Raw genomic sequence first — 26,854 nt, 5'->3', positions numbered from 1 at the left:
ACATGACTTACCCATGCCAAAGAAGTTTTATTTCTTAGAATCTGTAAAAATGATAATGTAAAGTGTGTTCAGTTGCAATCATTTCCAAATTTACGTCCTGGGGAGGCATTTTATTCTGAGGTAATTATAATCACTTTTTTCAAATAACTGATTAGACACTATTTCATCTTCCTGAGAAATACAGGGGCTGCCTTGTTAAACTACTTTTGAAAATGAGAGCTATAAGTGAAGTGAAGTGGAGTGATTCTAAAGTTCTGAAGTACTTTAGTTTTGAAATTAAAGATTCTCTAAACCTGCCATTTTTGCACTTCATTAAGCAGTTTAGAGAATAATTATAATGCATTTTTTAAAATTAACTTTCTAGGCTCATGTCAATTTTTGATTGTGGAATTCAGGCAAAATATGCTAAGTTGCTCCAGCTCCAATCTCATCAAAACAAATATATAGTAAGTTATCAAGAAATACTTAGAGTGTGGAGGTGTAGTTTAGAGAGAGACTTTAAGGTATATATTTTTTATATTTGGATAACTTGAGTCAATAGATGAAACTAGTTGCTATATGCTACAGAGGTAGCCAATTAATGAAATAATCCTTCTGTTTAGGGAACTAATAAATATTGATAGGAGTACATTAGCACAAAAATCCTCAGTAGATTGTATTGATATTAATTTCAGCTCTGACATAAATTAAGGGGTTAGAGATCTACATTGAAATTTGATAGGTTTTAAACTTTATGCTTGTCATAACAATAAACATAGAACATTTAAATATTTTATAATTAAGTCAAGGTTAAATTCAAGCTTGGCTTATAAAATCTTTAGGCAAATGACTTTGTTAAATAACTCTCAATAATGGTGCATATTTTAAAAAAGCTTCTAATGTGTGAAATAATTAAAAATCAGAAACATTTATAAATATTGTTGTAGAAATTACGAATATTAAGATTATGATTTTATCTATAGTTTAACATTAGTGAATTTTTAACCTTAAGGTTAAAAACAAAAAGTAAGCATTTTTTTACTTTTAGTGTGTTGGTTTGTAAATAGTGAGAAAGTAAATATCTCCAAAATAGTTGGAGATATGAGCACACCTGAGCTACAGAAGCCAAGAGAGTTAACGATAATACCATGGTTATATTAATGCTTTTATTTTCCCTTCTAGACCCTACATTGCTTATTGAAATAATTGAATAGTTGTCTATTAGCCATATAATGTTATTCTTCAATTACTTATTATTGAATTGCTATGAACACCAAAAAATTTAAATTTCAAAAGTTTATTTACAAATAATTGAAGTGAGAAGGTAAGTACATTCACAGAATCTTAAAGTTTATTTTATTTAACTAGTATGTCTCTTTATATGTATTTGAACACACTTAAAGAAACAGATGAAACCAAATGTTGAAGGGGACTTCTATTTCTTGTTTTGACCATAGTCCCAAATATGAGGATAATAATCATTAAGTATATATATGTTCTAGAGAGAACACCAAGAAAAGATAGGACTCTGGCACTACATGCAACCATTTGGTTATATCTGACATATATATAGTTAAAGAAAAAAAGGAGGCCAGATTCCATGTTTATGGGTTTCACTTTATATTATTTGTTAAATTGTGCAATTATGTTTATTTATTTGTGTATGTTGATTATTTTGCAATATAAATTTTTTAAAAAGCTGGCAATAAAGCAACTTCTTGTTTGTACTCTACTGAGTTTATTCAGTAACTTAGTGTTACACATATTTAAAACTGCATACCTGAATAGTGGACATTTGATAGGCCATGAATAGAAAATAGCTTCACAGGGGCGCCTGGGTGGCTCAGTTGTTAAGCTTCTGCCTTCGGCTCAGGTCTCTCTCTGTGAAAATAAATAAGATCTTAAAAAAATAAAAGAAAATAGCTTCACAGTGTGTAGTTTTCCTCACAGAACCACACTTAACTGAGAGAAAGGTTAACTAATTCTGTCAATTACTACACATAAAGACTTCTCTGCTATGCTAAACACTGAACACTCATGGCTAGTGGGCTACTCTTCACTAACCTGGATACTTCTGTGCCACCAGTTATAAAAGCATACAAAAACTAGTTAAGTTTGATTACAGAGTAGCTGTTATTTTTATTATACTTATTAATAAAAATATATGGTTTCATTATATGTAAAAAATTAAAATATACCTATGAAAGTAAGGAATGATTTCTATGAAAGCTCAGTAAGGTGTTTTAGGAAAGCTTTGTTTTAAAAATCCTGTACCATTAATTTTAGGAAATGATTAGGGAGAATATCTGTAAAACTCTGGGTGATTCCTCTTTCAGATAACTTTGCAAGAGCTTTTAATTTAACATTGTGTTTTGAAGAAACATCAAATTCTGTGCCATAGGTGATGTATTCTAATTGCAGTTTAGGTAGATAAGATTATATGAGATTCTAATCAGCAGTCTGAAAGAAAAGAACTTAGCCCTACATTAAATGATGGCAATTGTGTTTTTTTCCTAAGTAAAGGCTTGGATTTTTTTAAAGAAGACAAGATAACCCTAATCAATGAATTAATAGGTGAGTTCAGTTACATGCTTGCATATGTCTATCTGTGTATGCACGTATGTGCATAAAATTAAAGTTTATATTTACAACTATAAGTGACTTTTTCAGTTATCCAACCAAAGATTGTTTCTGGCCAAATAATATGCCAGGGTTTTTACTGTACTCCCATGTATTAAAACAATCATAAAAACAAACAGTTGGAAACCATCAACAAAATGAAAAGGCAAATTCTGAATGGGAGAAAATATTTGTAAATCATGTATCTAATAAGGGGTTAATATCCAAAATATATAAAGAACACATAAAACTCAATAGCAAAAAAAAAAATCTGATTTAAAAATGGACAGAAGACCTAAACAGACATTTTCCCAAAGAAGATATATAGCCAGCAGGCACATGAAAAGACACTGAACATCATTAATCATCAAGGAAATGCAAATCAAAACCCCAATGAGATATCACTTCATACCTGTTAGAATGGCTATTATCAAAAAGACAAAAAATAAGTGTCAGTGGACAAAGGGAACCCTCGTGCCTTGTTAGTGGGAGTGTAAATTTGTCCAGCCACCATGGAAAACTGTATGGAGGTTCCTCAAAAAATTAAAAATAGTGGGGCCCCTAGGTGGTTCAGTCAGTAAAGTGTCTGCTTTCAGCTCAGGTCATGATCCCAGAGTCCATGCATCGGGCTCCCTGCTCAGTGAGAAGTATGCTTCTCCCTCTGCCCCTTACCCGCTCATGCTCTCTCTCTCTAGCTCTCTCTCTCTCTCAAATAAATAAATATAATCTTTATTAAAAAATTAAAAATAGAACTACCATGTGATCCATCAATTCCACTTCTGGGTATTTATCTGAAGAAAATGAAAGCACTAATTTGAAAAGATATATGCACCCTATGTTCATTGCAGCACTATTTACAATAGCCAAGATATGAAAGCAGCCTGTCTACTGACAGATAAATAGATAAAGAAATTATGGTATATAGAGGTGCCTGGGTGGCTCAGTAGGTTAAGTGTCTGCGTTTGGCTCAGGTCATGATCCCAGGGTCCTGGAATCCAGCTCCATGTTGGGCTCCCTGCTCAGTGAGAAGCCGCTTCTCCCCCCTGCACCCCTCCCCACCGCCAGTTTCCGGCTTGTGCTCTCTCACTCTTTCTCTCTCTCTCAAATAAATAATTAAATCTAAAAAAAAAAGAAATTACAGTATGTATATAAAATGGAATATTTAGCCATGAAAAAGAATGAAATCTTGCCATTTGCAACAACATGGATGGACCACAAGGGCATTATGATAAGAGAAAGACCAAATATCATATGATCTCTCTTCTATGTGGACTCTTAAAAAAAAAAAAAAAAAAAAGCTGGGCACCTGGGCAGCTCAGTCAGTTAAGCAGACTCTTGGTTTTGGCTCAGATCATGATCTCATGGTTGTGAAATCAAGCCCCTCAGGGACTCTGTGCTCAGCACGGAGTCTGTTTCAGATTCTCTCTCCCTCCCCTCTGCCTCTCCCCACTCACTCACTCTCTCTCTCAAATAAATAAAATCTTAAAAAAAAAAAAAAAAAGCTTATAGATAAAAAGTAGTTGTCAGAGGCAGGATTGGGGTGTATGGGGGGTGGGGGGTAGAGAATGGATGAGGGGCTATTAAATGTTTTAAAAAATGAATCTAGAAGCCAACTATGTATATTACTATGTCAATTAAGAAGAACTTAAATTGACAGCACAGTTATAGTTTAAAATAGCACATTCTTATATGTGGTTTTATGAAAACTGTGAGGTAGAGCCATGTATTATTTCAGGATGATAAAACTAAAATTTGGAGTTACTAATTGATGCATTAAAAAAATCCATTTTCAATTAACACTATTATTTCACTGATAGTACAGTTATTTTATAACAATATTCCCAATTACTCCCTCCTAGCCTTTATAAAATTGCTGTTATTCATTTCATTTATTTTTATTCTGTAATCAGAAGTCCACTGTTACTATTCAGAACTATTATCTAGTAGATTAATAATGGCATAAAAATAAAAGATTTTATTTGCTTTCAAAAAAATAAATGTTACTGTAGTCTTTTGTCTTTAGCTCTTATGCAATGCACTTTTTCCACTTCACTCTTAAGTATGCTTTGAGAATGTGTTCTTTATTGAATGCACAGTTATATATTGCATGAATGCACTATAGTTTTTTGGTCATTTCTCCATTTTTGGATATTAAATCTCTGAACTCTGAATTTTCTCTCTGCATTTTCCTTACTTCTGAGGATGAAGTGCCTCTTGTGTTTTCAGAGAAGTGTACGACATCTTCTTATCATTTTCTTTACATGTTCCAAGTTGAATTTCTAGATTCCTAGGAGAAGTAATATGCACAGTCCTACTTAGGCATTTCTTAAAAAATACCCATTAAGTATCTGTATTTGCCAAGCACTATTCTAAAAACTGACAGAAACAACAACAACAAAAGACATCATGCTTAATAAAATATGATGGTTGGGTTCCCATCTCTGTGAACCCAGAACAGAAAGAGGTTCTTACAAGAGAAAGGAGAGTTTGCTGAGGGCTGAGTAGACTTCACAAGATGTACTTACTACAGAAATAAAATATCTAAATGTTTTTCTCTGCTTTTACTTATAAATGGTTGAGATCACCTTAAGATCACCTATGCATTTTCCCATATGAAAAAAATTTCTACTTTTCATGGGGCTTTGTTTGTTTCTTTTATATAGATTTAAAGTGACACTGTTTTTGTATGTAATGCCAGTATAAATATAACTTTCATTTTTCTAATACTTAACTGGTTATCCCTGTACCAACTATTAAATAATCCAAACTTCCCCTAGTGCTTGCTTCGGCAGCACATATACTAAAATTGGAACAAACTTTCCCTATAAATATGAACTGCCGTATTCATTATCCTTAGATTTGTTTTCATTTTTTCTATTCTGCTCTTTTCTCTGCCTGATTGTTATTGTGTCAGTCTGTATTATACAATCTTAATTTACATAGCTTGTTAAAACACTAAAAATTCTTGATTATCCCAGAAAAGAATTTGGATTATGTTTTAGGTACCAAAAATAATTGTCATTATTATTCTATGATAATCACATTAATATAACAAATTGATTTGAAAATATTATTTTTGTGACATTGATCTTTCCATCTAGCTATTTAGTATACTTTTGCTCAATCCATTCTTCTATATCTCAAAATCAAATTTAAAAATTTTCTTCCTTGGTTCTTATCCATTTCCAGCTAATGTTTTTATATATTGAGATCATTTCAATATACTTCTTTTTATTAAAGAAATATAAGAAACTACTGATATCTAAAGATTTATTTGCATAGTGCCTTCTAATTAGAATTCCTACCCAAATTCCATTCTTTCTCAATTAACATATTGGAGTACAAAGTATATAATCATATTATCTCTAAGTTTTTATTCTTTAGCATTCCCTTTATCTCTTAATAATTTTTATTCTGTGCATTTGCTGGAATTTCAAGAACAGTATGAAATAATACTGTTGAAATATACAGAATTTTCTTTTTCCTCATATCGATGGAAATACCTTTATTATAAGTATAGCAAATTTATTTTATATTATAATACTGAATCCAATCTAATAGTAGTTGCTTTGAGAAATATGTCATGAAGCTTTCTACAGTCATGTCTGAGCTCAATGGAAAATAATATCATGGTTAGTTAACAATGTCTGTTATATGGAGGTAAAAATTGAACAAAATAATACATCTTTGCTATCTTTGTTTTAGTGTTTAACATTAATGATAAACATTTGGAGGAAAATTTGAAACTAGATTAATTAAAAGCTTTGAAATGTTCCAAATATTTCACTTTTAAAACATATGCTGGAGGGTCACCTGGGTGGCTCAGTCGGTTAAGTGTCTGCCTTCGGCTCTGATCATGATCCCAGGGTCCTGGGATCGAGCCCCATGTCGGGCTTCCTGCTCATTGGGAGCCTGATTCTCCCTCTCCCTCTGCAGCTTCACCTGCTTGTGTTCACGCTCTCTCTCTCTCTCTCTCTGTCAAATAAATAAATAAAATCTTTAAAAAAATACGCTAAAGGGATAGTTTTTCATGGGGAAAAAAATACAAAAGCTCTTTACTTCAGGAAGCCACACAACCTTAACATTACCCTTTTATGCATTAATATCCAAGGGTGATGATCTCGGAGCAAATCTCTAACCTAATGAACTGGTTTCTCGTGAATCTCAAAGGCTCAGCCTACCCGGCATAGATAAGAGGCATTATTCATGTCTGAATTTCACATTAATCCTGAAAATTTCGATCACCATGAGGGAAATGTTATCTATTCTGTAGAATAAGTTAGGGACAGTGAAGAGTGTTGATGTATCCTCAGAAATAAAATATAAACACAGAAGCTTCTATTTATTATCTCAGCAGATAAAAAGACACAGTTATCTATTGTAAAACTGCTCTTAAACTTAGTGGATTAACACATCACTCATTTTATTATCTGTTCTGTTGGTTGATGGGTTCAACTTGGCAGTTCTTTTGGTGGCCTCAGTTAAAATCTTTCCTGGAGTTGAATGAAGGCCCCAGCTGGTGCTGGAGGCTTCTTGAGGCTCAGCCGAGATGCAGGAATGATCTAGTCTTTCTTTCTTCATGACCATGTAATCACAGTGCCTATCCTTTCCACATGGCTTTTACATAGGTCTCTACACATGATCTCTCCAGCAGAGTAGTTATACCTGCTATGTGGAAAATCAGGGTTCCCAAAAGCAAGAGTTCCAAGGGAGGAGAAGCAGAAGCTGTCAGTCCTCCTAAAGGCAAGGATTGGAAATTATACAACGCCAGTTCTATCATATTCTATTTGTTATTGCAAGCTACAGACTGTCTTTGGAAATTAGCAACCACAATTGACTTTCTGGCCCCTACAGAGTGATATTCTTCTCACATAAAAATACACTCAGACCCAATAGTCCTAAAAGCCTTATTCTACTGTGGCATCAGGCTCAATCTTAAGGCTTAACATATCTTCATTTAAATGGGGCCAGTGTTTATATGTGGTTCCTTGAGTTTCTCTTATTCTGAAACCTATGAACTAAAATGACAAATTATCTATACTCCACATACACAGGATAAAATTGTGAAACAGGTTCAGGAGAACTAAACAAACAAACAAACAACAACAACAACAAAAGGTGCAGGGGGTAGGGATGTCAAAATGGGAGGCACATAGCAGCCCCTAGCCACATAGCAAAGCTAAAATCCAGCCAGGTATGGGTTGACAATTGCTCTTCTCCATTGATTAGGCTCTGTTTCTACTCCTTGGGTCTCCTCAATTGAGTTCTGCCTACTGGGCTCTTAATGCTTCCATTTTTCCTAATGCCTTAGTTTTCCCAACCTGATTCCTCATGTAGGAAGCTGGAGACTCTAAGATCTCTTTGCATTTTGAACTGTGTACTTTTCTTTGCAAAGTGCATAACTTCTCTGAAATCCTTGCAGACTTTCTGTGTATCAAATTATAATCCACTCCATTAGACAGAAGCCATACCTACAAGTCTCTTTGAGACAAGTCTCTCTCTCCCTTGGGCTGAGAGTAAAGTTGCTAAGTGAGAATACTTTAAAAGATTTTTAGAAACCCTCTAGAAGAAAAGGTCTATGAAGAATGCTCATAGAAATCTTTGTGTCTAGCTGAAAGCATTTATGAGGCACCATCATAAATCTCCTGGAGGTCTTACAAAAGAGTATCACAGCCACACCCTTGGGATATTAACCTCAGACCATCTTTTACTGACAGAGCCCTGGATTTGATCTTTTCTCTCAGGTCATTTCTTATTTTGAAACCTATGTGAAAACGAACTGTTTCAAACCCAGTAGATCCTTACATGAAAATGTATTCTCTAGATTCTATCGGAAATTTGTTCCTTAATTATTCATTTCTCTATATCAGATGGCAGATAGATAAATAGATAGCCTTCCTGAATCCAGTTGGCACTTTCAGGCTTCTGCCCAGAAATCTTCTTACCCAAATACTCAATTCCATTAGGTATCATTCATTTCCACATTACTGTAAGTATCAGTGTGGCTTAACTTTTCACCACTACGTAAAACTAGTCACTTTTTTTTCCCAGCTTAGAAGCAATGAGAAGTGATATAGGTAGTACAGATTAAGAAGGTCAGCAACCCATAGAGGATTACCTTAGTGGAGGTCATCGCATGTTCTTTATTCAGGAAGAGATTCACCTCTGATGTGGGGAGAAAAAGTTACTTGTACTGTCAACGGAGGGTCAAACGATGCACGTCTTCAAAATCCTCAGCTTTCCTGGAAATTGTCCAATGACTGCATAAGAAGTTTCGGGATTTCCTTCCCAGTCAAAGCCTTAAGTTTAACATTAGATTCTGCAAGACTGTAAGTATATTTTGTGGAATAATTCAGTGACCTATAGGATTAAAGTTTATGTGTTTAATTTTGAGAAAGTCAGTCCTTTGGTTATAGGAGACGATGGTTTCTTTCAGGGAAGTTTTCGAAGTGTTGTGGATCATTACCAGAATCTGAGTAGAGAATTAAAAGCCTACACTTATCATCTTATTTCTCCGAGTTCTTCAATGCAATTAAAAGCAATAGATGAGGGGTGCCTGGGTGGCTCAGTCGTTAAGTGTCTGCCTTCGGCTCAGGTCATGATCCCAGGGCCCTGGGATCGAGCCCCACATCAGGCTCCCTGCTCCACGGGAAGCCTGCTTCTCCTTCTCACACTCCCCCTGCTTGTGTTCCCTCTCTTGCTGTGTCTCTGTCAAATAAATAAAATCGTTAAAAAAAAAAAACTAATAGATGAAACCCTTTATATTCTTTATTTTCACTTATGCCATTTTCACTCTTGCAGCAAGCTTGTGTTCACACCAATACTTGCTTTTTATTGGCAGTTGTTGTCTTGTTTTAGTGAAAGCTTCCATAATTTCATAGCCAAGTATTTGTGTTTTGGATTGCTGTTGGCCATCATGGCCAAAAATTGGGAAGAATAGATAGACCTGTAGTAGATACGAAGAAGGATAAGCTGGAAGCTGCTAGGATATCTCACTCTGCCTCCAACAAAGACACGTTCTAAGTATATTGCCTGTTGCTTCACTTAACACATCCCAAATCTCATGATTTTCTTTTTGTCTTCTTCTTTTTTTTTATTTGACTAATGTTAACCTAGAATCAAACAGAGAAGGTGTTCTCAGAAATTTAGTTTCACCTGAGCCAAGTTAACATAGTTCAAAACAGTCACAATGGAACCATAAAGAGAAGTGGTACCAACTTAGTCAAGTTGCCACCCGCTTAGCCAAGCTAACACAGACAAGACTGCAATACTTATACAAGCTCAAGTTATCAATATTTGCTAATACTCATTGCCCTTGTTTTCACATAAACAAAATTTCTTTTAGGCAAAAAAGCCATCTTGGAGTGCCTGGGTAGCTTTGTTTTTGGTTAAGCATCTGCCTTCAGCATAGGTCATGATCCCAGGCTGAAATGGAGCCCCACATGGGGCTCCCTGCTCAGCGGGGAGTCTGCTTCTCCTTCTTCCTCTACCCCCCGCCCCCGCTTGTGCTCTCTCTCATGCTCTCTCGCTCTCTCTCAAAAAAATAAATAAAATCTTTAAAAAAAAAAAAGTCATCTCTAGTTATGTTCCAGGCATTAAAGAATTAGAAAATTTGAGGGAAAAAGTTGTTCACCATTCAGGTGACAGGCTTGGAAGATAGAGAATCAGAGATTTGATAAATGATGCATCAAGTAAGCATATTGTATGGGACCTAAAGCAAAGTAAGACAGGAGAATAAGGAGCTGTTGGAATTTGAGAATGAAGCCCTAAAAGATGGTAATAAAATAAACAGGTTCTGTGACAGTGGCAATATGGGGTATGTGTTGGGGGGGTAAGGAATATGGAATAAGAAACTTTGTTCCTTGATTCATTCTTGAATTTAAGCCTTTGCATTTTCTGAAAGAGAAGCTGAAAAAAGTGTATGTAAGCTTCATATAGAATTTACTTCCTGCCAACAACTTAGATTTTAAGTGTTGAGTTTTAGAGAAATAGTTTTGTGTTATTTTCTAAAGTTTGCAATCCTATGAATAATTTAATAAACAAAAATGGAATGAAATTATTTCCATGTATCAAAATAGGTACCTTGAAATGATTATACAAATTATTTTAATATATAAAATGAGTGGTACAGGGTCTTAGGAAAAGAACTAGATGTTTGATGGAAGAGCAGAATAGAGTAAAAACAACAATGATTTTACCTAGTCATGTTTTAACCTATTACAGTTGAAGTCCAAGCAGAATCTGAGATAGCAAAAGATGATTCAAGAAATAAGAAACCCAAGAAAGCCACAGTGGAAGCAGATGCTGCAAAAGCATTGCAGTGAACAAATGTATCTCAAAAGAAGCACTGGCCTTTACTCTTTGTAGTATGTTGCAATCATCCATATTATTCTTAAACAAGTGAGAGTAACAAAAATAAAAAATAAAAAGTGATTTGTTGCTTGCTTGTTGTTAGCTTTTCTTCCCATTAATTCTTTCCCGGATGCACATGTGAACTTTACATCAGGCCAGTGGTCAGCTAAAGCAAGAGCTTCTTGTAATAGAGATGCTTCGATTTGCCGTTTGCACAGTTCTTAATGAGCAGTTACTCACAGGGATTGTTCTGGGAAAGATGGGGCAAAGGAACTCAGGAAGTATTGGTAAGAGAAGCTTTATCAGTGGTATAACACTTTTCTATGTAACTAAAAATACATTATCAAGTATTACAGTCTTAAAACTATGTGTTCTATCTTGTTTGTTCTGTGCAGTTTTGTCTGAATATATGGAAGTAAATGGAGAAAATGGAATATTGTATTAGTTTGCTAGGGCCGCCATTACAAAATACTACAAACAGGGTGGCTAAACCAATAGAAACTTGTTTTTCACAGTTCTGGAGGCTAAAATCCCTTGTCAGCAAGTTTCATTTCTCCTGAGGCTTCTCTCTTTAGCTTGCAGATGGCCTTTCTCTTGCAACATGTTCATATGGTCCTCCAGCTTTGCACTTTTGCCCTCAGTGTTTCTTCCTCTTCTTCTAAGGATGCCAGCCATATCAGATTAGGACTCCACCCTAATGGCCTCAGTTATCTCAGTCACCCCTTTAAAAACCTTATATCTAAATGTGGTTACATTCTGAGATACTGAGGGTTGGGACTTCAACACTGCATTTAGGAGGAACACAGTTCAGCCCATAACAGATCTTTAAAATTTTAAAAGGCAGAAATATAACTCTAACACATGTAGTTGAGGGCTTTTTTGCAAATATCTTGATGAAATAATGTGTTCATATTAAAAAAAAAAGATCTAAACTATGACATACCCAGATTTCATGATAGGTACTTTTTGTTTCTCACATCAATAGCATGGGTTCATATTATTATCACTATTTCCAAATAGGAAGGCAAAGCTCAGAGAGATTTAATCAATTGCACTTTTATGTAGAAAGAAAGTGTAATGTCAGGATCTGATCCTAGTTTTGCTGACTTTAGTACTCTTTCTAATAAAGCTACCTCTGGATCTTATTCAAAAAGTGTTAATAAGTTGTGAATCAACATCAGGAGTTGGCAGATGGTGCCTAGCTATACACATCATTCAATTTAATTACATTTAATTAGAATGATCAAAATGGGTATGTGCAGGAACATAGATAATGTGTATTTAAAAACGCACTGGGCTTATTAATGTGAAATTGAATAAATAGTCCATTAAATTGTATCTTTTGAAATCTTAATTTCTTCTAAATTCCTCTTAGAAGTTTTTTTTAATTGGAAACTTGATTATACAACAATTTCTACAAATGCACACTGTATACCCAATTCTAACCTAGTGTTTATTGTGAAAGATGGAGATAATGTATTTTTAAAAAATTGAATTGTCAAAAGTAACCTTCTATCTTTAAAAATTATAAGCTACAATTTAGACCAAGTAATCTAAAGAGAATACAGATTACATTGGCCCAAAATTTACTCACGGATTTTTAACATGTGATGTGCACTAGCCATTGAGTTATTATAATTGTGAATGTATTAAATGGAATTTCAGAAATCTATGAGGTCCCTGATCTGAAGCAATGAATTCCATCAGGATCAGTTGAAAAGTAAAACAGGAAAAATTTTCAGCCACACTTCGATATTGGAACCGGGTAGACCTCCTGAATATTGACCTCCTAACTTCTGTCATATGCTCACATGTCCCATGAAGACAGAAGTAACGAGACCCCAGTTTCTGTCTTCTGCTTGTGATCCTCATTCTTGCTTGGTTTTCCTATGTTTCATGTTGTGAGACCACTTCTCAAACTCACCCCATCAGTTAAATTATTTGTTTTAACAGTCTGCCTTCCTTTGTCTTACACTGTAAGCTTTTTCCAAACCCTTTAGTCAGTATGCACATCTCACTTCCTTCAATGCTCAGTACGTGGTACAAATTACTGCATTCTAAATTACATCCAATGGCCAAGTAATAGAAAGCCGCTATTCTTTCAGCTCCTATGGTTTACCAGGCAACAAACTAGTAGATTTATATAAAATTCATCATTTCAACAACCCAATGAGGTAGAATTTATTATTTATGATTTAACTATTTTTTTCAGAAAGCTGAGATACTGAGATAGTTTAAGAAGTTTGCTCAAGATATATGCATAGCAGAATTGAGAACAAAATCTGTACATTGATAGGTTGTGCAAAGAGCATCTACATGGTAGAAAAATAGAGCTTAGTTGAAATATCAGCCCTGCCACTTACCATTGAAATCTTAGTTTTCTTATCTTTAAAATGAAAAGATAAATGATGTTTATCTTAGAGTATCACAGGAATTAGGTGGAAAAAAACATGGAAAGTTCCTACAATATTATTTGGAACAAGGTGTATCATCAATCATGTTAGCTTATATTATTTTATGATTGCACTATTATCCCACCACTTAGCACTGCTAAATTACTTGAAGAATAAGTAGGGTTGCTCTAGGATCATAGCAGCTGCCTAAATCTGAATTTCTTGACACATCCTCCCAGATAAGCATAAATATGAACAAACAAAATAAAACAAAAGAAATATGAAATAAAAGCACTTTTTTCACAACTTAGCAATACTAGGAGGCAGAGATTTTCACAGGTGAAATTATTTATGAAGAAATAAACATCAGATTTCACTACTGCATACTGTACATGAAAGGAATGAGGGAGAGGAGACTCAAGAAACTCTGCAAAAGAGAAGGGAATGGAGGTCTTAGACAAAACACAGATAAAATCACCCACAGGAAGAGAAAGTCTAAAACTAAGTTCAAAATACTGACCACATATCTAGGTCTTAACAAGTCACAATATTAACTACATAAAAGGGGTTCAAAGAGACCTGGACCAGAAGTGACACCCTCAAAGAAGCATTTTTTTCTAGGAGAAAAGCAGATATATAGAGACAAGTGGTTTTTCATAGAGAAATGGGAAGAGTAGCATAGAAGACATGATGGGATAGGGTTACCAGAAATAGGAAAAAGTCTGACCAACTGGATATGAAACTACTGTATTAAGTATACAGAGAAATGCAAATCAGCTGATTATGCTTTCTCACAACAAAATAACTTCAAAATGAAAGGCAATTGTAAAAAAATACTCCAAATCCTCAATCAAGCATGAACAAATATTAAACAAAAGATGGAATCTGAAATTCAAAAATTAAGAATGAATTTGGATTAAAAAATGCAGCATAAAATATAGGGAGAGTTGGTGAACTTAAGAAAAAAAATGATTTTAATAAAGCCAATCTCACTATTAAAGTGAGAAATAAATTACAAAATGTCCAAGAGAATATAGATTGAAATAATTTAGTAAGGGGCTTTGAAGAATTATGGGGAAAATAGCCAAGAGAATAAAAATCATATCTTAAAAAGGATAAGATCAAAAGTGACTAAAATGGACAATAAGCAATAAACAAAGCAAACAAACAAAAAACCTGATATATGTATATATATATAATTGGAAGATATGAAGAAGAAAAAGAAAACAGAAACAAATGTTTTAAATTATAACACAAGAGAAATGTTTTTATATTAAAAAAAAAACACCCACATGGGCTTGGGAAAATTGACCCAGAAAAATCTACAATAACACATAATTTAGTAACATTGTTGAGCCAAAATTCACAACATAGATATAACATTTTAAAGATTTTATTTATTTATTTGTTTATTTATTCGAGGGAGAGGGAGAGACAATCTCAAGCAGACTACTGATGTGGGGCTCAATTACAGCACCCTAAGATCATGACTTGAGCCGAAAACAAGAGTGGGATGCTTAACCGATTGAGCCACCCAGGCACCCCTAGATATAATATTTTAAATTTCCTGCATGCCCAGCAACCACCTACATGAAGCAGAAACTACAGAGCGTGGAAGAAGAAAAAGAAATACTCTGATATTCTGATGTAACTTTTTAGTGCAAGACATGTCAAGAGATTAAAAAGTCAGTAAGAATAAATAAGATCTAAGGGAGATCTTATAGATATATATTAAATAGTATACCCTGATAATGGCAAATATATGTGTTCTTCTCAAGGATCTGTCACAGTTACAAAAAACTGGTCATATAGTAGGTCAGACAAAAAATAAATTCCATAAAATAGAACAATTAACAACACACTCTGATCATAATGGGATAAACTAGAAATTAAATTTAAATTTAAAAATAATTTGTCAATATCTAAGTTAATTTAAAAAATGAAAAATAAAACCTTTTATTAAACAATACCAAGTGAAGATAAAATAATAAATGAAGAATTTCTGAAAAATAATGATGATGAAAATGATAACATAGCAAATCCATGGCATATATTTTAAGCAGTAATCATAAGTTCCTGACTGAAAATGCTAGAAAACAATCAACAGCGCAATTCAAAAGAAACATAATGAAAAACTAGTAAATTGTAGATAACAGAAAAAATAGTAGATCATATTAATAAATGAAATCTAGGTTCTTTGAATAGAGTTAACAAATCAGTTGACAAATCTGATTAAAAAGGAAGACAGCACCAATGTAGAAAATAAATAACAAACGGGAAATAAATACCTATACATAAGAAATTTTAAAAATCTGAAGTTATGCCTTGGTACATCTCTATACAAGTAAATATGAAAACCTAAAAGAGCTAGATAATTTGTTAGCCAAATACAGTTCGCCAAAATGAATTACAGCAGATTAAAGGATTAAAGAGACCAATTTACACATATATGGACATATAGAAAGTTATCAAGACAACATCCCACCTAAAATGCGCTAGTAATAGTTGTACAAGGAAATTCAACAAATCTTTGAAAAATAGATTATTAATTCTATATAACTTCAGAGCATTAAAAAAATGAAAAAACTCCAAATTCATTTAATGAATCAAGTATTAAATTGATAAATAAACCTGACAAAGATAGGACAAAAACAACAGACTGATATTACTTATGAATATTGATGTAATATTCCAAAAATAAAATATTAAATAAATCACATTGAGATGGTGCCATGAGATAATACTAAAATAATGTCATAAGTCAGTTGTATCTCAATAAAAATAAATAAATATTTTAAAATAGTGCTTATTTCATGGGGATGTTGAAAGGACCAAAAGTGTTTATACATCTGAAATGTTAGAAAAGTGCTTGGCTCAATAAATACTGATCATTATTATGGAATAAATTAAAACATTAAATGAGTATAACACACACACACAAAAAGACATTGTACCAGGATTTGTACTTATGGCCATGATTTTGTCAGAAGAACAGCACTTATTTTCTTCTGGCCTTAAACAGTAGCAGTGTGATAACCGAAAGAAGAAAAACAAATTATCTGAGTCTCATCTGTATCCCAACATATCACCTGAAGAGTTTTCAGGTTCAGGGCAGGGAGTGGTAATCCAAAGAGAACCAATGACCTTACTGATAGACATGATAAAGATTATTGTTTGGAAAAGGCATGGTAGCTAGAATTTGTGAAGGAGTCTGTCTTATGAGAGGTATTTTTCTGGAGATCTTGAGAGATCTAAGAAGGTTCTCCTCGACTTTTTGACTGAAAACTAATCTGCACATGTGTGAGAGGAAACTATGAGAAAAAGGAAGGAATCACTGGAGGGCAATATACTAACATACTCGCATTATTCACAGAGATTAGTTTGTGTTTCCACCTGTCAGAATGGAAAGACTTCGTAATGCGTGGGTAATGGAGCAGAGTTTTCAGATCTATTATAAATATATTCCCTTTTTTTAATAAACACAGAGAAAAGATTAAATAGAAGGAGAAAAAATATATCAAAAACTCAAGTAGAATGCTGGAGATCAAAAATACAATAGCTGAAAAGAAAAACACACTGGAAAGGATAAATAGTATATTTGAAAGAGCAGAAGAAAATACCAGTATACTTGAAAAATATACAAATGCAATAAGAGAAAAAAATTCAAAATAATAGACAAAAGCTCAGTAAGCTGTAGATCAATATCAAATAGCCTAACGTAATTTTTTAAGTGTTCATTTTAATTCCAGTTAGTTAACATACTGTGATAGTTTCAGCATACAGTACAGTAATTCAACACTTCCATACGCCATGCTGTACTCATCATAACAAATGACCTCCTTAATCTCTATCACCTCTTTAACCCATTTCCCCCCACTCACCTCTCTTCCAGTAACCATCAGTTTGTTCTCCATAGTTAAGAGTCTGTTTCTTGGTTTGCCTTTCTCTTTTTTTTCCCCTCTATGATCATTTGTTTTGTTTCTTAAATTGCACATATGAGTGAAATCATATGGTATTAGTCTTTCTCTGACTACCTTATTTTGCTTAGCACTATACTCTCTAGCTCCATCCATGTCCTTGCAAACAAAAAGATTTCATTCCTTCTTGTGGCTGAATAATATTCCAGTGTGTGTATGTGTGTGTGTGTGTGTGTGTGTGTATACACATATATATACACACCACTTCTTTATCCATTCATCAGTCGATGGTTGTTTGGGCTGCCTGCATAGGTTGGCATTGTAAATAATGCTATTATAAACAAAGGGGTATATGCATCCCTTTGAATTGTGTTTCTGTATTCTTTGAGTAAATACCCAATAATGTGGTTGCAGGATCACAAGGTAGTTCTATTTTTAACTTTTTGAGGAACCTCTATACTGTTTTCCACAGTGGCTACACCAGTTTGCATTCCCACCAGCAGTGCAAGAGGGTTCTCCTCTCTCCACATCCTTGCCAACACCTGTTGTTTCTTGTGTTGTTGATTTTAGCCATTCTGACGGGTGTGAGGAGATACCTCATTGTAGTTTTGATTTGTATTTCCCTGATGATCAGTGATGTTGAGCATCTTTTCATGTGTCTGTTGGCTATCTGGATGTCTTCTTTGGAAAAATGTCTATTCATGTCTTCTGCCTGTTTTTTAAATTGGATTATTCATTTTGGGGGTGTTGAGCTTTATAAGTTCTTTTTTTAAGATTTTATTTATTTATTTAAGAGCGACAGAGAGAGAGCAGGAGAAAGAGAGCACAAGTGGGGGAGCAGGGGCAGAGGAAGAAGCAGGCTCCCCGCTGAGCAGGGAGTCCAGTGAGGGGTTCAGTCCCCATGACCTGAGCTGAAGGCAGATGCTTAACCAACTGAGCCATCAGGTGCCCTGAGCTTTATAAGTTCTTTATATATTTTGGATACTAGCCCTTTATCAAATATGTCATTTGCAAATATTTTCTCCCATTCCATAGGTTGCCTTTTAGTTTTGTTGATTGTTTCCTTCACTGTGCAGAAGCTTCTTATTCTGATGTAGTCCCAAGCGTTTATTTTTCTTTTATTTCCCTTGCCTCTGAAGACATATCTAGAAAAAAAGTTCCTATAGCCATTGCCAAAGAAGTTACTCTTTGTGTTCTCTTCTAGGATTTTTATGGTTTCAGGTCTCATAGTTAGGTCTTTAATCCATTTTGAATTTATTTTTGTGTATGGTGTAAGAAAGTAATCCAGTTTCATTCTTTTGCACATACCTGTCCAGTTTTCCCAACACCATTTGTTGAAGAGACTGTCTTTTTCCCATTGGATATTCTTTCCTGCTTTGTTGAAGATTAACTGACCTTATAGGTGTGGGTTCATTTCTGGGCTTTTATTCTGTTCTATTGATCTATGTGTCTATTTTTGTGCCATTACTATGTTGTTTTGATTACCACCGTTCGGTAATATAACTTGAAGTCCAGAATTGTGATGCCTCCAGCTTTTCTTTTCTTTTTCAAGATAGCTTTGACTATTCAGTCTTTTGTGATTCCATACAAATTTTAGGATTGTTTGTTCTAGTGTTGTGAAAAATGCTGGTGGTATTTTGATAGGGATTGCATTAAATGTGTAGATTGCTTTGGGTGGTATAAACATTTTAACAATATTTGTTCTTTCAATCCATGAGCATGGAATGTCTTTCCATTTCTTTGTGCTGTTTTCAGCTTCTTTCATCAGTGTTTGGTAGTTGACCTCTCAGAAATAAATCACACTTGATCATGGTGAATGATTTTTTTTAATGTATTGTTGGATTTGGTTTGCTAGTATTTTATTGAGTACTTTTGCATCCATGTTCATCAGGGATATTGGCCTATAGTTTTTTTAGTAGAGTCCCCATCTGGTTTTGGTATCAGGGTAATTCTGGCCTCATAGAATGAATTTTGAAGTTTTCTTGCCTTTTCTATTTTTTTTGGAATAGTTTGGGAAGAGTAAGTTTGTCTCTTTTTTTAACATTTGGTAGAATGTACCTGTGAAGCCATTTGGTCTTGGACTTTCCTTTTTTGGGAGTTTTTGATTACTGATTCAATTTCTTTGCTGGTTATAGATCTCTTCAAGTTTCCATTTCTTCCTGTTTCAGTTTGGTAGTTTATATGTTTCTAGGAATTTATACATTTCTTCCAGGTTGTCCAATTTGTTGGTAGTTTTTCACAATATTCTCTTATAATAGTTTGTATTTCTGTGGTGTTGGTTGTTATTTCTCCTCTCTCATTTGTGATTTTATTTATTTGAATCCTTTCTCTTTTTTCCTGATAAGTCTCCCTAGAGGTTTATCAATTTTATTGATTTTTCCTGAAGAACCCCTCCTGGTTTCATTGTTCTATTGGGCTTTTTTAGTTTCTATATCACTTATTTCTGCTCTAATTTTTATTATTTCCGTTCTTCTGCTGGTTTTGGATTTGGTTTATTGTTCTTTTTCCAGCTCCTTTAGGTGTAAAGTTAGGTTGTTTATTTGAGATTTTTCCTGCTTCTTGAGGTAGGTCTGTATTGCTATAAACTTCCCTCTTAGAACCACTTTTGCTGCATCCCAGAGGTTTTGGACTGTTATGTTTTCATTTTCATAATTTCTTCTCTATTCCTTCTCTTATTTCCTGCTTGACCCATTCATTATTTAATAGCATGTTATTTAACCTCCATGTATCTGTGGTCTTCCCAGTTTGGGGGGGAGAGGTTTTGTTTTATTTTTATTTATTTATTTTTTTGGTGTTTGACTTCTAGTTTCATAGCATTGTGGTCAGAAAATATGCATAGTATGATTTGATCTTCTTGAATTGGTTGAGGCTTATTTTGTGGGCTATTATGTGATCTATTCTGGAGAATGTTCCATCTGCACTTGAAAAGAATGTGTATTCTGCTGTTTTAGGATGGAATGTTCTGAGTATATCTGTTAAGTCCATCTGTTCCAGTGTTTCATTCAAAGGGTTTGTTTCTTTTTCATTTTCTGTTTATGTGATCTGTCCATTGATGTAAGTGGGGTGTTAAAGTCCCCTACTGTTATTGTATTGTTATTGGTTAGATCCTGTATGTTTGTTATTAACTGTTTTATGTATTTTGGTGCTTCCATGTTGGGTGCATAAATAGTTACAATTGTTATATCTTACTGTTGGGTTGTCCCCTTTATGATTATATAGTGTCCTTCTTTGTCTCTTGTTACAGTCTTTATTTTAAAGTCTACTTTGTCTGATAGAAGTATTGCTACTCCAGCTTATATTTGACCCCCATTTGCATTATAGATGTTTCTCCATACCCTCACTTTCAGTCTGCAGGTGTCATTAGGTCTAAAATGAGCTCTTGAAGCCAGCATACAGGTGGGTTTTGTTTTTAATTCATTCTGTCACCCTATGTCTTTTGATTAGAGCATTAGTCCATTTATATTCAAAGTAATTATTGATAGGTATATAATTATTGTTGTTTTATTGTTGTTTCTGAAGATTTTTTTTTCTTATCCTTTCTTGTCTTTCTCTCTTTTATGGTTTGCTGATTTTCTTTAGTGATCTATTTAGATTTCTTTGTCTTTATTCTCCATACACTTATTAGTGGTTTTCAATATATGGTTATTATTAAGTTTGTATATAACCTCTTCTGCATATAACAGTTTACATTAAGTTGATGATCATTTAAGTTTGAACTCATTCTTTACCCCTATCTTCCCCGTGTTTTAGGTATATGCTGTCATATTTTAATCCTTTTATTCCAATAGCCTAACATAAATTTAATTAGAGCCACTGATGCTGGAGGTGGGGGACAGAAAAAACATTGAAATAAAATGATGGCCAGAATTTTCCGAATTTGAAGAAAATTATACATGGGCAAACTCAAGCAGTTCAAGAAACCACAACGAATTTAGAATACAGAAAATCACATAAAGGGACATCATAATTAAATACCTAAAAATCAAATAAAGGGAAAATATTAAAGACAGAGAAAAATGACACATATTGATTATAATAGACAAATAAATATGTGATAGAACAAATCCTTTCTTGATAATAGAGTGCTAATAAATATAGAATGGATTATGAATTAGGAAATTACTATTTCAGAACTAATGTAGTAAATTACATTCTGGTAATAATTATTGATGGGTACTAAAACTATGGAGTGGAGGGGTTATTGTGGAATAGTATATTGCATAATCTCAAATACCCCCCTTATAAATGTATAAATGACAAAATGAAAAATGGTAACTAAGTGGTGAAGGAATCAGAAAATACCATAGTCTTACAGTGGGAAGGGCAGACTCTTAGAAGGCTCCCTCCTTCTGGTAGTCATGCCTACTATAAACTCATTTGGTTGAAAACGGGCAGGACCTGCTACTTAAATTAATAGAATACAGCAAAGATAATGAGATGCCACTTGCAAGATAATACTACGTAAGTTTGTAACCCATCTTTCTAGTAGCCTTTCTCCCTTGCTGGTTTTGATGAAGCAAGCTGCTATATTCTGAGCTGCCCTATTGAGAGGCCCATGGAATTGAGGGATGCATAGGCAGAAGGAACTGAGGCTCTCAGTCCTATGGCCTGCAAGGGTCCAAATTCTGCCTAGAATCATGTGAGATTTGAAGCAGATCCTTTTGTAGTTGAGCCTTGAAATGATACCACAGTCTCAACTGTGGTTGCCGTCTTGGTTATGAAATAGAACACCCACGTGATCCACCCCTGTTTCTCTGACGCAGTGAAACTGTCATACAGTAAAGTTGTGTATTCTTTAAGCTGCTACTTTTGTGCCCCACTGTTAGGCAAAAATACATAATTAATTCACCAAGCTATCAAAATTAACATCATCAATACAAGACAAACAGAAATTATATGCTACTGGATATGGTATTCTGAAAAATATATAGCATCATTTATGTAGTGTCCCAGCCCATAATGCATACTTGAATCTATTTAGAGGGAGACAGTAATATCCAAGTTGAGGAATATTCTATAAAATTACTGGTTATATTCTTTAATGACATGAAGAAAACATAAGGAACTGCTCCAGATTGAAGGAAATTAAATAGACATGATAGCTAAATACAATTTCTGATCCTAGACCAAATCTTATGCTAGAAAATAAATAGCTATAAAGCATATCACTGTGACAGTTGATAAAATTGGAATATGCAATGCAAAGTATGCAAAAAGTGTACTGATGGTACATTTCTTGAATTTGATTACTGTATTATGGATTATGGCTAGGTGATTAAATAATTTGGTCTTAGGAAATGCATGCTGAAGTATTGTGGGTTTATAAAACCCACAATCATATAAAATTATTATATGATTTCTTATAGAGAAGGTAAAGCAAATGTGGGCAAGAGATGAAAATTAGTAAGTCTGCAAAAATTCAGTTATATATACAATTTTTGTAAATTTTCTCTAAGTTTAAAATTATTTTAAAATAAAATGGTAGAAATAATGATAAACAGACATTCAATTGTTCCTGAACACATTGTATTACACCGAGAAACCTAACAGAACTTAGAATTTCCCAGGATATAACCAAGGCACTGTCACATATCGAGCCCTATATATCATTAGTTAAAAATGCACAAACTATTATTGCCTTTTAGCTTCTACTGGCTTGCAGAAATCTTGACATGTAGAGGTAGAAAAAAATTTTAGTTTTTCCCCATTCCTTGTTTAGAAAGTATCCTTATACATTTTATCAAATGCTAATTAAAATTCCATGCCACTGGTAAAAAGAACATGAACACGAAATTTAGCAAAGGTAGATAAATCACTAGGACACTGGGAATTGACTGTGGAGGAAAAGAACTTGAATATTGCAGCAAAACTAGGCCATCTTTTCACTTCAACAGGAATCGATCGCTTATAATTTATCTGCGGGGCTTCCTGAGAAAGAGAGGGACAGCCACAGTATTATCATCATTATACAATTACTTACGTGTTAATTGGTAATCAACTGTAATGATACACATAGCACTGAAAAATAGAGAAGGATCTAAATAGGATATGGAAAGAGGAAAATTTTAGTTATAGGGAAAACACAAACCATTTTCTCTCTGCAACTTCACTCTCTCTGATCCCCCGGCTGAAAAAAAAAATGTAATTGGATTTTACTAAGTTACCATTGCTCCTCTCTGGTAATTACAGTGAAATAGTGAAATTTAAGTTTCAGAGCATATATACACTCTACATTATTTTCCTCTTCAATTTCCAAAATGTTATTTTATGACATAGCAACTTCAAAATCAAAAGAGTGTTTAAAAATTGTTGGATGGTTCAAGAGATTTGTAATAGGTTATACACTGCCTTTGAGTTCTAGGTCATTACTTTAAATCCATTCTGCTTAATGACTATTGGCTGTTTAAAGTGAAATGAACTAGTAAGTTTAACAGAGTTATGTAGTCATTTGTACTATCTACTACCTTTTACAAAAAGTTTGTGTATAAATAGAGTCTCTAGTGACCCCCATGCTTCAGCAAGCAAGTTGAGAGATTCAAGTAAGAAATATGGGTTCAAGGGGTGCCTGGGTGACTCAGTTGTTAAGCTTCTGCCTTCAGCTCAGGTCATGATCTGAGGGTCCTGGGATCAAGCCCCGCATCAGGCTCCCTGCTCCGCAGGAAGCCTGCTTCTCCCTCTCCCACTCCCCCTGCTTGTGTTCCCTCTCTCACTGTGTCTCTCTCTATCAAATAAATAAATAAAATCTTTAAAAAAAAAAAGAAATATGGGTTCAAGATTGAAATGCAATCACTTTTTTGACTATATAATTATCAACAACTAACTTGCCTTTTTTTATCCTTAATTTCTCCACTTTTTAAGTTTGTGCATAAATGTGTATGTATTTCATAAATAAATTATCTATTTCACTGAATTGTTTTGTCAGGTAAATATTTTATGTGACTATAGCAACAAACACTTTTTGAGGGTCTCTCCTAAGAGACAAATACTACAGTTCACATTACTTCACTTATAAAGAATATAAATATATTTAGTGAAGACAGAGTGAGGGGATATGTGTTGCATAGAGTAATCCAAAAAAGCCTCTAAGGAAGGTGACATTTAACTAGAGACTGAATAATGACAAGGAACCATGTCCTTTGTCAATGTGCCAAGATTGATGGGGCAATTTATTATAATCCAGTTTAACTCTATCCATATTCCTTTGCAGTCTTAATTGTCTCTTTCTTGTCTTTCTCATGATTTTAAAAGACAAATGATTTAGCAAATTTGTAGAGATTACCAATCCAAAATTGGAGATTATTTCACAATTTTAAAAAATAGAGGGAAGAAAGAGAAAGATAATTGAGGAAAATGAAAATAGCCTTACACAGTTTGTAATAAAATGACTCTGAAGTTTAATTTGGTCTGTGCCATTTACCTGTCGTGTGATTTGTGATTTGGCTAAATTCCCTCCTTCTTCTCAACAACAACAACAAAGCTTTTGTACAATATACTCAGTTGCTGTGAGGATTAAATGAAATAACTTTTTAAAATATCTAGGGTATAGTAAGTGCTTGAAATATGAGTATCTGGAATTTGGGGGAGTGGGGTAGAAATTGAGAAATAATTCTCCTGTGGATATCTTTAGAAAAATGTTTAAAGATTGTGACTCCTTTTCTTTCTCTTACTTTAATGTAATATGCTAATGGAAGCCATATTAGGAATTTTAAAATATGACAGTAATATGAAATAAATAATAAAGAAAGAAAGTTGGTTCTTTGTGACTCCAGAATGTCTGTTGTAAGCAAACCTGTAAATACATCCATCTATTCATTCTCCACTCAAAGAGCTATTATTTATTCTCATGTAGTGTGCTACACATCACAGAAATAAACTGGGTGATATTCCCCTTCAAAAAAAATGTTAAATGAATGTGATTAAATACCATTCACAATGTACAGAAATCCATAATAGACGTGACCTTTCTGTGCCACCCAGGGAGGGGTCCATACAGCATTGTTCTGCATTCCTGTTGTAACTTTAAGTTACAACCTTCACAATATCCAGAGTCCTTGATGTCCTGCAAATGAAGGAGGAGGATGTCCTCAAATTACTTGCAACAGGAACCCACTTAGGTGGCATGAACCTTGACTTCCAAAAGGAACAGTACATCTACAAAAGGAGAAGTGATGGTACCTGCATCATAAATCTAAAGAGAATGTAGAAGCTTCTGCTGGCAGCTCATGCCATTGTTGCTGTTGGAAACCCAGCTGTTGTCAGCATCATATCATCCAGGAATACTGGCCAGCCAGGTGTGCTAAAGTTTGCTGCTGCTACTGGAGCCACTCCCATTGCTAGCTGCTTCACTTCTGGAACCTTCACTGCCCAGATCCAGGCAGCCTTCTGAGAGCTGAGACTTCTGCTGGTTACTGATGCCAGGGCTGACCACCAGCCTCCCACAGGGGTGTTTTATGTTAACATGCCTACCATCGCTCTGTGTAACACAGACTCTCCTCTGTGCTGTGTGGACATTGCCATCCTTTGCAACAACAAGGGAGCTCACTCAGTGGGTCTGATATTGATGCTGGCCTGAGACGTTCTGCTCGTGCCTGGCACCATTTCCCATGAACACCCATGGGAGGTCATGCCTGAGCTCTACTTCTATAGAGATTAGAGATCCTGAAGAGATTGAAAAGGAAGAGCAAGCCACTGCTGAAAATGTTGTGACCAAAGAGGAATTTCAGGATGAATGGACTACTCCAGCTCCTGAGTTCACTGCTACCTGAAGACAGGCATGTTACCTCTGTGCCTATTCAGCAGTTGCCTACTGAAGACTGGAGTGCTCAGCCTGCCACTGAAGACTGGTGTGCAGCTCCCACTGCTCTGGCCACTGAATGGGTGGGAACAACCACTGAGTGGTCTCAAGCTGCTCTTCCACAGAGGCAAACAAAATGGAAATAAGGTTGACGGAAAATAAACAGTTTCTTTAAAAAAAAAAAGAAAAAGAATAGACCTCATTTCATTTCAGACTCTATCTAGTAAATAAAGAAATCTTCAAATTTTGAAATTAGAATTGTAAAGAAAACACTTTCCCCTCTTAGAACAAGTTGGACAATTTGTATATAAGTGCTGTAGAGTCCTGAGAAATAAGCATTGTTAGTCTATTAATGTTTCTATTGGTGCTTCAAATTTAAGCAACAGTGAATAAGATTAGAGTTGAACCTGTAACCAACCAAGGTTGTTATTTCTCAGCCTCACACTTTTTTGCAGCAATACATATAGCTTTCAAAATGTTAAACTTATGTTAAGAATATTCTAAGATTGATATTTAGTATAATATTGAGGCAATGTTTTATTCTTTTATAAAGAAAAATAACATTAAATAGGATACTTTATGGAAATCTCTCCAAATAAGTGGTCAAGACATTGCTGTTATTGATTCCTTATGAGGAAATATAATTGCAGAAATATAGATTTAAAAAAACTATAATATTTAATCTTTTGGAAGGAAACCTAATGCTCATGACAGATCAAACACCCAGAATATCCATGGGCAAGTTAATTGCTCCGTTGATGACAGGATTGATAAGGCAGAAAAACAATTTCTATGAAGCA

At 34.3% G+C, this 26,854-nt stretch overlaps 1 pseudogene; it reads left to right on the top strand.

The window, feature by feature from the left end:
- The first annotated feature begins 11,143 nt into the window (after window positions 1–11,143).
- The window catches only part of LOC112836363 (small ribosomal subunit protein uS2-like), a 33,512-nt pseudogene continuing 17,801 nt past the window's right edge, over window positions 11,144–26,854 (top strand).

This window comes from Callorhinus ursinus, unplaced genomic scaffold, assembly GCF_003265705.2.
Source record: "Callorhinus ursinus isolate GAN/ISIS: 27379988/994484 unplaced genomic scaffold, GSC_fseal_2.0 scaffold24, whole genome shotgun sequence".
Taxonomy (NCBI): domain Eukaryota; kingdom Metazoa; phylum Chordata; class Mammalia; order Carnivora; family Otariidae; genus Callorhinus; species Callorhinus ursinus.
This window is presented reverse-complemented; position numbering and strand designations above follow the sequence as displayed.